Below are 15217 nucleotides of genomic sequence, written 5' to 3' on the forward strand. Positions count from 1 at the left end.
GGTAGTCGCGGGTCGACTCGTTGGGCCCTTGGACGCAGAGGGAGAGCTGGCGAGGCTTGGGAGGCCGCTTGTAGGTGCTGGTGAAGTTGCGGACGAAGACTTCTGTGAAGTCCAGCCAACTGTTGATGCTGTAGGGCTTGAGGCTGTTGAGCCATGTGCGCGTCGTGCCTTGCAGCATGAGGGGGACGTACTTCACGGCGACGCGCCGATTGCCGTTGGCTATGCTGACGGCCGTGGAGTAGTCGATGAGCCAATCTTCCGGCTTCACCGAGCCGTTGTACTTGGGCGTGTCTCTGGGGAGCGAGAACCCTTTGGGGAAGGGCTCGTCACGGATGCGGGGGCCAAAGCATGGCGGGCCGACATCGTCTTCTTCTTCTAACGCCAAGGATCGAGCGAGGCGGTCGATCCGGTGGCGGGCGTCGTTCTCGCCGACTCCTTCTCGGCGTCCGAGTCGGTCGCCAAGAGTCGGGTGCGTGATAGGCGGCGGAGTGAGACGTCTTTCTCTTCGAGGCGGGGGAGGAGGCAGATTTCCTTGGTGCTCCACCGCTCGAGGGCGGCCCTCCGCGTCGCGCTCGATGGTGATGCGAGTCCGGTTGCGGCTGGCAGCGGGCTCCTTGTCTTTCTTCTGTCGCGCGCCGCTCGCAGTCGGCGAGCGGGACGTCGCGGCGTGCTCCCGGCGCGGGGGTTGACTATCAGCTCGGGCACCGGCTTCGTGCCGTTCTGCAGCCGCGTCGAGCAGCTGTTGGATCCGTCTCGTCATGTAGGGGAGCTCATCGGCTCCCAGCCCATTGAGCTCTTCTGCGGCCGCCTGAGCGGCTCGCAGATTCTCGAGCGGGGTGGCGTAGACGGGGCGATCTGCCCCCAGCATGCTGGCGACGGCCGCGCCGCGCTTCTGGACGAAGCCGGCTCGGCTCGGGCCGCTAGTCGGCGGTGTACCGAAGGCGGCGCGGTCGACTTCGCGATGGTGGGCCTCGGTGAGGCGTCTCATGGAGGCTATCTTCTGGCCTTCCGCGATGAGGGCGAGGCAGCGTGCCTCCAGGATCTCGGCGTCGGCATCGGCCGGGATGGGGACGGAGAGGTCGTGCATCGCCGCTTGCAGGGCGTCCTGGGCGTTCTCGCCCGAGTTAGCGACGTGGCTGATGACCAGCACTTCGGTGACAGCGCTGCTGCCGCTGTCAGCTCGAGGGAGAGGATTGTCGAAGACCACCACGTCGGAGGGGTAAGCGTCGAGCGATGCCGTGTCGGAGTCGACAAGCATCGGGTCGGTGGAGCCGACCGACTCCACATCTGCAGCAGGCTCGCTGGAGACGTGAAGCTGGTCGAGGAGGCTGATGAGGCGGCTCTCGGGGTAGTCCGTGCCTGCGTCGGACGCAGGCTCGTCGGAGATGCGAGTCTCGCCGAGCAGATCGGCGAGGCAGCTCGCTGCGCAGGCGTCGTCGACGCCTTGCAGTGCGTCGAGGCAAACGCCATCTGGCGCAGCAGGCTGGCTGCGCTCGCGGGGGAGGAAGAGGGTTCCCGTCCAGAACAGGTCTCCGGACGATGGTGCACCTAGCCCCACGGTGGGCGCCAAATGTCGGGTGGTTGGTGCGACATATGCCAACGGGTGGCTTATCATTGTGGGTGCCAATAAGACGTCGCCGGTGCCTGGAAACGGGATGAGGCGAAGACATGCACGCCGGCGGATCTTACCCAGGTTCGGGGCTCTCGGAGGAGATAACACCCCTAGTCCTGCTCTGCGGGGTCTCCGCATGATCACTAGATCAGGAAAAGGTAGCTACAATCGCTCCTAGAGCTGTTTGGGTTCAAGGGAGAAGAAGAACAAGGCTAGCTCTCACTTCTCTCTCTCTATGGTGTGTGTGCTATGCTCAGAAGCCAACCCTTTGCATGGGTGTCCCGGGGGGTTTATATAGGCCTACCCCCCGGGGGTACAATGGTAATCCGGCTGGGCACTGGTCCCAGCCGTCAGTGTCTAAGCTCGCCGGCTTCTCCGCCGGCCGTTGGGGCCCGCCGACTGGTGGGTCCCGCCGGCTGCCGGCCTCTTGGTCGACAGGCCGGCCCCACCGCCTAGGGTCTTGTCGGCGGCTGCTTACTGTAGCCTCGCCTCTGAAAATGAGGGCTTCGTTGAGGTAAGCGTGGCTACAGTGTGCCGCCTCGAGGGCTCTCACTGTAGCCTTACCTCGTCTTGTCTCCTTAATGTGGCTCTTGCTTCGAGGAAGGGAGTAGCCGGCTTCTGGGGGCCGACTACACCCTTGGCCGACTGGGGAAGGTTGGGCCGCCTTTGCGCCTCTCTCTAGCTAAAGGGGCCCGCCGCCCGTGGGCCGTACTGGCGTCCGTCGTGGGTGACGTTGAGGCTGGCATGGCTACAGTGCCAAGCCGAACGGGAGACGGCCGTCCCGTACGGCCTCCTGTGGCCATGCCTGCCTCGGGCTTCGGGGGTAGTGGGCCGCACTGTGGCCACACCCCGTCTTGTCACTGTTATGTGGGTGTAGCTTTGGTGGTTGTGGTCTCGGCCGGCTTCTTGGAGTCGGCACTCTTCGAGGCCGGCTTCCTGGAGTCGGCCACCCCGCGGATATCCTGGGGGGGAGGTTGCTGAGGCTGGGCCGCCTCCCGTGAGTCGGCTTCGGGGGTAGCTGGCCAGGGGAGGTGGTCCAATGCTTGGAGTGCTTGGAGGCCCAAAGGCCTGATAATTTTTCAGAAGAACGAGGGGCAGTCGGTTAGGCTACCCGTGGCCATTTACTCTGACATCCTTTGCTACAAAAAGGATTGGGCCATCTTTCTGCACCTTATTTACTTTCATTACTTGTTACTCGTTACAAATTACCTTATCACAAAACTATCTGTTACCGATAATTTCAGTGCTTGCAGAGAATACGTTACTGAAAACCGCTTGTCATTTCCTTCTGCTCCTCGTTGGGTTCGATGCTCTTACTTATCGAAAGGACTACGATAGATCCCCTATACTTGTGGGTCATCAAGACTCTTTTCTGGCGGCGTTGCCGGGGAGTGAAGCGCCTTTGGTAAGTGGAATTTGGTAAGGAAACATTTATATAGGGTGCTGAAATTTATTGTCACTTGTTACTATGGAAACCAATCCTTTGAGGGGTTTGTTTGGGGTATCTTCACCTCGTCCGGAACCACAATTAGCTACCCCTCAACCTACTGAACCTACTGAAAATGTTTACTTTGAAATTCCCTCGGGTATGATAGAGAAACTGCTAGCTAATCATTTCACATGTGATGGAACATTACATCCCGATTTGCACCTAATCTATGTGGATGAAGTTTGTGGATTATTTAAGCTTGCAGGTATGCCCGAGGATGTTATCAAGAAGAAGGTCTTCCCTTTATCTTTGAAGGGAAAGGCATTGACATGGTTTAGGCTATGTGATGATATGGGATCATGGAACTACAACCGATTGGAATTGGAATTTCATCAGAAGTTTTATCCTATGCATTGATGACCCACAAGTATAGGGGATCTATCATAGTCCTTTCGATAAGTAAGAGTGTCGAACCCAACGAGGAGCAGAAGGAAATGATAAGCGGTTTTCAGTAGGGTATTCTCTGCAAGCACTGAAATTATCGGTAACTGATAGTTTTGTGATAAGGTAATTTGTAACGGGTAACAAGTAATGAAAGTAAACAAGGTGCAGCAAGGTGGCCCAATCCTTTTTGCAGCAAAGGACAAGCCTGGACAAACTCTTATATAGAGAAAAGCACTCCCGAGGACACATGGGAATTATCGTCAAGCTAGTTTTCATCACGCTCATATGATTCGCGTTCGTTACTTTGATAATTTGGTATGTGGGTGGACCGGTGCTTGGGTGCTGTCCTTTCTTGGACAAGCATCCCACTTATGATTAACCCCTATTGCAAGCATCCGCAACTACAAAAGAAGTATTAAGGTAAACCTAACCATAGCATGAAACATATGGATCCAAATCAGCCCCTTACGAAGCAACTCATAAACTAGGGTTTAAGCTTTTGTCACTCTAGCAACCCATCATCTACTTACTACTTCCCAATGCCTTCCTCTAGGCCCAAATAATGGTGAAGTGTCATGTAGTCGACGTTCACATAACACCACTAGAGGAAAGACAACATACATCTCATCAAAATATCGAACGAATACCAAATTCACATGACTACTTATAGCAAGACTTCTCCCATGTCCTCGGGAACAAACGTAACTACTCACAAATCATATTCATGTTCATAATCAGAGGGGTATTAATATGCATAATGGATCTGAACATATGATCTTCCACCAAATAAACCAACTAGCATCAACTACAAGGAGTAATCAACACTACTAGCAACCCACGGGTACCAATCTGAGGCTTTGGGACAAAGATTGGATACAAGAGACGAACTAGGGTTTGAGAGGAGATGGTGCTGCTGAAGATGTTGATGGAGATTGACCCCCTCCCGACGAGAGGATCGTTGGTGGTGACGATGGCGATTATTTCCCCCTCCCGGAGGGAAGTTTCCCCGGTAGAACAGCTCCGCCGAAGCCCTAGATTGGTTCCGCCAAGGTTCCGCCTCGTGGCGGCGGAGTTTCTTCCCAAAAGCTTGCTTATGATTTTTTTTTTCAGGGTAAAAGACTTCATATAGCAGAAGATGGGCACCGGAGGCCTGCCAGGGGCCCACGAGGCAGGGGCGCGCCCAGGGGGTAGGGCGCGCCCCCCACCCTCGTGGCCAGGGTGTGGGCCCCCTCTGGTATTTTCTTCGCTCAATATTTTTTATTAATTCCAAAAATGACTTCCGTGAAGTTTCAAGACTTTTGGAGTTGTGCAGAATAGGTCTCTAATATTTGCTCCTTTTCCAACCCAGAATTCCAGCTGCCGGCATTCTCCCTCTTCATGTAAACCTTGTAAAATAAAAGAGAATAGGCATAAGTATTGTGACATAACGTGTAATAATAGCCCATAATGCAATTAATATCGATATAAAAGCATGATGCAAAATGGACGTATCATGCATCTTGTTCATCGTGATTGTAATTATATATATAATTTTTGGCCTCGCGAAGGAGAAAGCATCGCTCAAGCTTGGGGGAGGCTTAAGTCAATGTTATATTCATGCCCCAATCATGAGCTCTCAAGAGAAATTATTATTCAAAAAATTTATGCTCGGCTTTCTCTCAATAATCGCTCCATGCTCGATACTTCTTGCACTGGCTCTTTTATGATGAAGACTATTGAATCAAATGGGTTTATTAGAAAGAATTAAACGCAACTCTGAAGATTGGGATCTCGACGAAGGTAAGGAGTTAGGTATAACACCTAAGTTTGATTGTGTTAAATCTTTTATGGATACCGATGTTTTTCGTGAATTTAGCACTAACTATGGACTTGACTCTGAGATAGTAGTTTCTTTCTGTGAATCATTTGCTACTCATGTTGATCTCCCTAAGGAGAAGTGGTTTAAATATAATCCTCCCATTGAAGTAAAGGTAGTTGCACCTATTAAAGTTGAAGAAAAGACTACCACTTACAATGATCCTATTGTTCCTACTGCTTATATTGAGAAACCAAATTCCCTGTTAGAATAAAGGATCATGCTAAAGCTTCAACTATGGTCAACAAAAGAAATATTAGGACACCCAAACCCCCTGAGCAAATTAAAATTGAACCTAGTATTGCTATGGTTAAAGATCTCTTGGCTGATAATATTGATGGGCATGTTATTTACTTCTGTGATGAAGCTGCTAGAATTGCTAGACCTGATACTAAAAATAAGCATAGACGTGTTGTGGGCATGCCTGTTATTTCTGTTAAAATAGGAGATCATTGCTATCATGGCTTATGTGATATGGGTGCTAGTGCAAGTGCAATGCCTCATTCCTTATACAAAGAAATTATGCATGACATTGCACCCTGTAACGCCCACGATGCGGCTATATCTCCCACGTGTCGAGGCACGACTTAGAGGCATAACCACATAGTGGTTTTGTCGCAAGAAGGGTCATCTTCACACAATCCCATGTAATGAACAAGAATGGGATAAAGAGTTGGCTTACAATCGCCACTTCACACAATACATAAATATAATTCATACATCATCCAAAATACACACATAGACCGACTACGGTCAAGATCCAAATGAAAATAAGATAACCCCAAATGCTAGATCCCCAATCGTCCCAACTGGGCTCCACTACTGATCATCAGGAAAAGACACATAGTAACGACCACGTTCCTCATCGAACTCCCACTTGAGATCGATCCCATCATCTGCACTGGCATCGTCGGCACCTGCAACTGTTTTGGTAGAATCTGTGAGTCACGAGGACTCAGCAATCTCACACCCGCGAGATCAAGACTATTTAAGCTTATAGGAAAGGATGGTGTAATGAGGTGGAGCTGCAGCAGGCAATAAGCATATATGGTGGCTAACATACGCAAAAGAGAGCGAGAAGAGAAGCAACGGAACGGTCGTCAACTAGCAATGACCAAGAAGTGATCCTGAACTCCTACTTACGTCATTCATAACTCAAGCCGTGTTCACTTCCCGGACTCCGCCGAGAAGAGACCATCACGGCTACACACATAGTTGATGTATTTTAATTGGGTCAAGTGACAAGTTGTCTACAACCGGACATTAACAAATTCCCATCTGCCTCATAACCGCGGGCACGGCTTTCGAAAGATAATACCCTGCAGGGGTGTCCCAACTTAGCCCATCATAAGCTCTCACGGTCAACGAAGGATAAACCTTCTCCCGGAAAGACCCGATCAGTCTCGGAATCCCGGTTTACAAGACATTTCGACAATGGTAAAACAAGACCAGCAAAGCCGCCCGAATGTGCCGACAAATCCCGATAGGAGCTACACATATCTCGTTCTCAGGGCACACCGGATGAACACTACGTACAGCTAAAACCAATCCTCGAGTTTCCCCAAGGTGGCACTACAAGTGGCTCTAGTTTGGACCAGCACTCAGAGGAACACTGGCCCGGGGGTTTAAATAAAGATGACCCTCGGGCTCGCGAAAACCCGGGGGAAAAGTCTTAGGCAGCAAATGGTGAAACCAAAGTTGGGCCTTGCTGGAGGAGTTTTATTCAAGGCGAACTGTCAAGGGGGTCCCATAAATCACCCAACCGCGTAAGGAACGCAAACTCAAGGAACATAATCCCGGTATGACAGAAACTAGGGCGGCAAGAGTGGAACAAAACACCAGGCATAAGGCCGAGCCTTCCACCCTTTACCAAATATATATAGATGCATTAATTAAATAAGAGATATTGTGATATCCCAACATATCCATGTTCCAACATGGAACAACTTCAACTTCACCTGCAACTAGCAACGCTATAAGAAGGGCTGAGCAAAAGCGGTAACTTAGCCAAACAACGGTTTGCTAGGAAAGGATGGTTAGAGGCTGACATGGCAATATGGGAGGCATGATATAGCAAGTGATAGGTAGCGCAGCATGGCAATAAAGCGAACAACTAGCAAAGCAAAGATAGAAGTGATTTCGAGGGGTGGTCATCTTGCCTGCAAGGTTCTCAGAGTTGTCGAAAGCTTGATCCTCGTAAGCGTACTCGACAGGTTCCTCGTTCACGAACTCGTCTCCTGGATCTACCCAAGACATGAACACAAACAAACGGAACCACAATCAACCACGACAAATGCACAAGCAACATGATGCAAAACATGTATGATATGCAAGATATGATATGCGATGCATATGCGTGCTCCGGAAGGAAAATGATGAACAAGACAGTAACTTGGCAAACCAAGCATGCCACTAGAAAGATGAGATGATTTCGGTCGAAATCGATATAAAGATCACCGGAAACGGATGCACGGTTTGCAAATGGCAAGCAAAACAAGAATGACACGAATCTGCGATTAACAGCATGATAGCACTTAAAATGCAACAAGTAACAATACTACAGCACTCCAACATAGCAACAAAGCATATGACAGTAATCTACAGGAGATGCTTGACAAAAGATGAACATTGAGCTACGGCTAGATCACAACATAACAAGCTCAAACAAGCATGGCAAAAGTGCAAAAGATAACAGGTTCACAGACTTGGTGAAATTACTGGACATGACGGAAACAGCATCAGGTAGCAATGTTCAGAGTACGAAAACAACATGCTACAGGAACTTAACATGGCAACACAAGGCATGGCAGTATTCTACTAAATGCATATGACAAAAGTCCCTTACTGACCATAAGCCAAAAAGGACAAGAAGATATGATGGCAAGCAGGTAAACATAGCAAGTTTCGTTATCAGGTTTTAGACTTAGCAGAAAACAGAGCATGGAATAAACAATAATATGAAGGCCTCTTTGTGAGCTTGTTGCACTCACTACAGAGCAATGCATGACAACACAAGCATACCTACAGCAAGATGGAATTTTTATGAAGCTATCCATGGCAAGAACAAAAGCATAGCATGTATGGATCAACTACAATAAGCTTGGCAAAAATGAATATCATGTTAAGAATCTGCCAGAAATATTTTATAGCAAAAGTAGAGCAAGATTGAGTCATGCTATGGCACTCCATAATTGCAAAAAAGAGCAGTAATAGATCAATTACAACAATATCTACAAAACATCCTTACTGAACATCTCCAAAATATGCATGGATCTCTCTGTAGCATCAAATTTACATGCCAACAAAATAACAGCAGACAAAGACAGAGAATTCACCAAGTCCCTGAAATCAGAAACATTACGGGGCCTAGTTTGCATGCTTGTTCTAGTCACCACAGAGACCACAAAAATACATGGCATACACCACTGGAAAGATGGCATGGCATACAACAAAACACATGTAGAGCTCATGCTCATAAGATGCACAGATTAAATGATACAAAAATGACAAATCTCCAAGTTCTGATAAGAACCAGCAGATAACAGCAACTAGCACTCTTGCAACAGATATTTGGGCATCAAGATGGCCTCTAATGAACATGGTGCAATTGAACAAAATGTAGAGCATCACGAGACGAACAATTTGACATATTACTCGCGCGAAGCGGAGCTATATACAGAGAGTTATGCAATGATGAACAGGGGCACATATCATCAAAAACATATGACTTAGGAAAATATCGGGGGTTCTCGGGGTCAACCTGCGCCTTTGACCAGCTCAGGATCGAGGGCTGCAGCCGAGGTCGGGCTCGCCGGCGACGGGAGAGGAAGGAGAGGAGGCGGCCGGCGTTGGGGAGGCGTGGGAAGGCGACGGTGCGGTGAGGCGGCGGCGCGGCGGCGGAGGAGGAGGCGCCGGGCGGCGCGGCGACGGCGGCGAGGTCCGGCGGCGGCGATGGCCGACGGCGGGGCGGTGCGGTGGCCGGCCGGCGCGGGCGCGGGGCCGCGGTGGACGAGAGAGGACGGGCGGCGGCGGGCGCGCTCGGGCCCGGGAGGGCCTCCCGCGGGCTCGGGCGGGCCGGCGGCGGCTGGCGGCGGGGAGCGCCACGTGGCGGCCGCGGACTGGCTGGGCGCGGCGGCGGGATCCGTCCGGCGCGAAGTGGACGCGTCCGGCCGCGGAGAGGAAATTTTTTAGGGTTTCGTCTGCGATTCGTTTTTCGGGAGGGTCACATATAAATAGGTAGAGGGAGCTAGGAGAGTCCAAATGAGGTGCGGTTTTCGCCCACACGATCGTGATCGAACGACCTACAGCATGGAAGAGAGTTTGGTGGGTTTTGGGGGGGTTTGCTGCAACACACAAATGGACATTGCGGTTGCTCGGTTAACCGTTGGAGTACCAAACGACCTCCAAATGGAATGAAACTTGACCGGTGGTCTCCCGGTGGTATACCAAGGCCACTTGACAAGCCTCGGTCCATTCCGAGAACGTTTGACACCCGCTCACGAAAGAAAACAAGAGGGGTGCACCGGAGGAGATAGGAGTGCCGGATTGCAAAACGGACAACGGGGAAAATGCTCGGATGCATGAGACGAACACGTATGCAAATGCAATGCACATGATGATATGATAAGAAATGCATGACATGAACAAAATGCAAAACGAAAAAAAACAAAACCCGACCACGGAGGGAATAACATAACACATAGCCGAAAATGGCAAGAGTTGGAGTTACAAATATGGAAAGTTACATGCGGGGTGTTACACACCCGTTGAAATAGAAGAAATTGATGTCACAATTAAGCTTGCCAATAGAGATACTATTTCACCAGTTGGGATTGTTAGAGATGTTGAAGTCTTGTGTGGGAAAGTTAAATATCCTGCTAATTTTCTTGTTCTTGGTTCCCCACAAGATAACTTTTGTCCTATTATATTTGGTAGACCCTTCTTGAATATGTTAATGCTAGGATAGACTGCGAAAAGGATGTTGTTACTATTGGTTTGGGGGATATGTCTCATGAGTTTAATTTTGCTAAATTTCGTAGACAATCCCATGATGAGGAATTGCCTAGTAAAGATGAAATTATTGGTCTTGCTTCCATTGTCGTGCCTCCTAATGATCCTTTAGAACAATAATTGCTAGACCATGAAAATGATATGTTTATGAATGAAAGAAGGGAAATAGATGAAGTATTCTTTAAACATGGACCTATTTTGAAACATAACTTGCCTGTTGAATCCTAGAGGATCCTCCTCCACCCAAGGGTGATCCCGTGTTTGAGCTTAAACCATTACCTGATACTCTTAAATATGCTTATCTTGATGAGAAAAAGATATATCATGTTATTATTAGTGCTAACCTTTCAGAGCATGAAGAAAAGAAATTATTAAAAACTCTGAAGAAGCACCGTGCTGCTATTGGATATACTCTTGATGATCTTCAGGGCATTAGTCCCACTCTATGCCAACACAAAATAAAATTGGAGAAAGACGCTAAACCAGTTGTTGATCACCAACGACGGTTAAATCCTAAGATGAAAGAAGTGGTAAGAAAAGAAATACTAAAGCTTCTGGAGGCAGGTATAATTTATCTCGTTGCTGATAGTCAATGGGTAAGTCCTGTCCATTGTGTCCCCAAGAAGGGAGGTATTACTGTTGTTCCTAATGATAAAGATGAATTGATCCCAGAAAGAATTGTTACAGGTTATAGAATGGTAATTGATTTCCGTAAACTAAATAAAGCTACTAAAAAAGATCATTATCCTTTACCTTTTATTGATCAAATGCTAGAAAGACTATCCAAACATACACATTTTTTGCTTTCTAGATGGTTATTCTGGTTTCTCTCAAATACCTGTGTCAAAAGAGGATCAAGAAAAGACCACTTTTACTTGCCCTTTCGGTACCTTTGCTTATAGACGTATTTCTTTTGGTTTATGTAATGCACCTGCTACCTTTCAAAGATGCATGATGGTTATATTCTCTGATTTTTGTGAAAAGATTGTTGAGGTTTTCATGGATGATTTCTCTGTATATGGAACTTCTTTTGATGATTGCTTGAGCAACCTTGATCGAGTTTTGCTGAGATGTGAAGAAACTAATCTTGTCTTGAATTGGGAGAAGTGCCACTTTATGGTTAATGAAGGTATTGCCTTGGGGCATAAAATTTCTGAAAGAGGTATTGAAGTTGATAAACCTAAAGTTGATGCTATTGAAAAGATGCCGTGTCCTTAGGACATTAAAGGTATAAGAAGTTTCCTTGGTCATGCCGGTTTTTATAGGAGGTTCATTAAGGACTTCTAAAAAATTCTAGGCCTCTGACTAACCTCTTACAAAAAGATGTTCCTTTTGTCTTTGATGATGATTGTGAAGAAGCATTTGAAATACTTAAGAAAGCTTTGATTTTTGCACCTATTGTTCAGCCACCTGATTGGAATTTACCCTTCGAAATTATGTGTGATGCTAGTGATTATGCTGTAGGTGATGTTTTAGGATAAAGAGTTGATAAGAAATTAAATGTTATCCAATATGCTAGTAAAACTCTAAACAGTGCCCAGAGAAATTATGCTACTACTGAAAAAGAATTTTTAGCAGTTGTATTCGCTTGTGATAAGTTCAGACCTTATATTGTTGATTCTAAAGTAACTGTTCACACTTATCATGCTGCTATTAAATATCTTATGGAAAAGAAAGATGCTAAACCTAGACTTATTAGATGGGTTCTCCTGCTACAAGAATTTGATTTGCATATTATTGATAGAAAGGGAACTGAGAACCCCGTTGCAGACAACTTGTCTAGGTTAGAGAATGTTCTTGATGACCCACTACCTATTGATGATAGCTTTCTTGATGAACAATTAGCTGTCATAAATGCTTCTCGTAGTGCCCCATGGTATGCTGATTATGCTAATTACATTGTTGCTAAATTTATACCACCTAGTTTCACATACCAGCAAAAGAAAAAGTTTTTCTATGATTTAAGACATTACTTCTGGGATGACCCACACCTTTATAAAGAAGGAGTAGACGGTCTTATTAGAAGTTGTGTACCTGAGCATGAACAGGAACAGATCCTACGCAAGTGTCACTCCGAGGCCTATGGAGGACACCATGCTGGAGATAAAACTGCGCATAAGGTATTGCAATCCGGTTTTTATTGGCCTACTCTCTTCAAAGATGCCCGTAAGTTTGTCTTGTCTTGTGATGAATGTCAAAGAATTGGTAATATTAGCAGACGTCAAGAAATGCCTATGAACTATTCACTTGTTATTGAACCATTTGTTGTTTGGGGCTTTGATTATATGGGACCGTTTCCTTCCTCTAATGGGTATACACATATCTTTGTTGTTGTTGATTACGTTACTAAGTGGGTAGAAGCTATTCCAACTAGTAGTGTTGATCATAACACCTCTATTAAGATGCTTAAAGAAGTTATTTTTCCGAGGTTTGGAGTCCTTAGATATTTAATGACTGATGGTGTTTCACATTTTATTCATGGTGCCTTTCGTAAAATGCTTGCTAAGTATGATGTTAATCATAGAATTGCATCTCCATATCACCCGCAGTCTAGTGGTCAAGTAGAACTGAGTAATAGAGAGCTTAAATTACTTTTGCAAAAGACTGTTAATAGATCTAGAAAGAATTGGTCCAAGAAACTTGATGATGCATTATGGGCTTATAGAACTGCATATAAAAATCATATGGGTATGTCTCCGTATAAAATGGTTTATGGAAAAGCATGTCACTTACCTCTCGATATAGAACATAAGGCATATTGGGCCATTAAAGAGCTCAATTATGATTTCAAACTTGCTGGTGAGAAGAGGCTATTTGACATTAGCTCACTTGATGAATGGAGAACCCAAGCCTATGAGAATGCCAAATTGTTTAAGGAAAAAGTTAAAATATGGCATGACAAAAGGATACAAAAGCGTGAGTTTAATGTAGGTGATTATGTTTTGCTATACAACTCCCGTTTAAGATTTTTTGCAGGAAAACTTCTCTCTAAATGGTAAGGGCCTTACGTCATCGAGGAGGTCTATCATTCCGGTGCCATAAAAATCAACAACTTCGAAGGCACAAATCCGAAGGTGGTGAATGGTCAAAGAATCAAACATTATATCTCAGGTAATCCTATAAATGTTGAAACCAATGTTATTGAAACCGTAACCCCGGAGGAATACATAAGGAAACTTTCCAGAATGTTTCAGACTCCGAAAAGGAATAGGTATGTGGTACGGTAAGTAAACCGACTCCAAAACAGTTCTAATAGCAATTTTTCTCTATTTTGGAATATTTAAGAAAATAGGAAAATAAGAAGTGGTCCGGGAAGGACACGAGGCATCCACGAGGGTGGAGGGTGCGCCCTACCCCCTGGGCGTGCCCCCTGCCTCGTGGGCACCTCGTGTGCCCTCCGGACTCCGTTTTCTTGCACGATACTTCTTTTGGTCGGTAAAAATTCATTATATAATCTCCCGAAGGTTTTGACCACTGTATCACGCAGATATCCTCTGTCTTTGTTTCGAGCTGTTTTCTGCCAGAGTTGTCAAAGGCCAGGCATCATGTCGTCCCCCTCCTCCAACAATGAGGGCAACGATGCTTGGCTAATGAAGATAGAGCTGAAGAGAGAAGAACCCGAGGAGATCAACAAGGATGATGGGATCAAGAAGGCCATGGAGGACCAAGCTCCGACAACCGAACATGAAGACATCCTCCAACCTCATCACAATCTTCTTACCCCAACGGAGATTGAAGCTTTCAAGATGATTGAGTTAGCTCGCATACAGAATAAGTATCTCACTCGTGAAAATATTTTGTTGAAGGAGCATATCACCGCACTCAAGGGCATTATCCGCAAATTGGAGGATCTCCTACGCTCGATGTGCGACTATCCATCATCACCACCATCTTCTTCACCAGCAAAGGAGAACTGAGTATCTGGTATGGGCACTCCCCTTGGCAACTATCAAGCTTGGCGGAGGTGCCCCGGTATTGTATCACCATCACACTCCTATCTTTACCGTTTTTCTTAGTTCGATCCTTTTAGTAATATCTTGATCTAGTAGAATAAAGTTTTAGTATGATCTAGTTTTGAGTTTTGCTTTATGATCCCTCTATGTAATCGAGTCCATGAGCTATATATAATAAATATTAGTGTTGAGTCAAGGGCTTTGCCATCTTGCTATGATCGTGAGGGAATAAAAGGAAAAGAAAGAATAAAAAGAAATAAAGAGATCATATTGATCTTATGGAGAGTAATGACTTCACATATAAAGAGTATGATGAATAAAAGTTGTTGAGAATTGACAAACATAGTTTTGGTCATCGTAGCAATTAATAGGAAGTAATAAAGAAAGAGAGGTTTTCACATATAAATATACTATCTTGGACATCTTTTATGATTGTGAGCACTCATTAAAATATGACATGCTAAAGAGTTGATGTTGGACAAGGAAGACAACGTAATGGGTTATGTTTTCTTATATCCGAAATAAAGTATATTGTCATGGATCATCCAACATGTTGAGTTTGCCTTTCCCCCTCACGCTAGCCAAATTCTTTGCACCAAGTAGAGATACTACTTGTGCTTCTGAATAACCTTAAACCAGTTTTACCATGAGAGTCCACCATACCTACCTATGGATTGAGTAAGATCCTTCAAGTAAGTTGTCATCGTTGCATGCAATAAAAATTGCTCTCTAAATATGTATGATTTATTAATGTGGAGGAAATAAGCTTTATACGATCTTGTGATGTGGAAGAAATAAAAGTGACGGACTGCATAATAAAGGTCCATATCACAAGTGGCAATATAAAGTGACGTTCTTTTGCATTAAGATTTCGTGCACCCAACCATAAAAGCACATGACAACCTCTGCTTCCC

Source organism: Aegilops tauschii, chromosome 1, assembly GCF_002575655.3.
Source record: "Aegilops tauschii subsp. strangulata cultivar AL8/78 chromosome 1, Aet v6.0, whole genome shotgun sequence".
In the NCBI taxonomy this organism is placed as follows: domain Eukaryota; kingdom Viridiplantae; phylum Streptophyta; class Magnoliopsida; order Poales; family Poaceae; genus Aegilops; species Aegilops tauschii.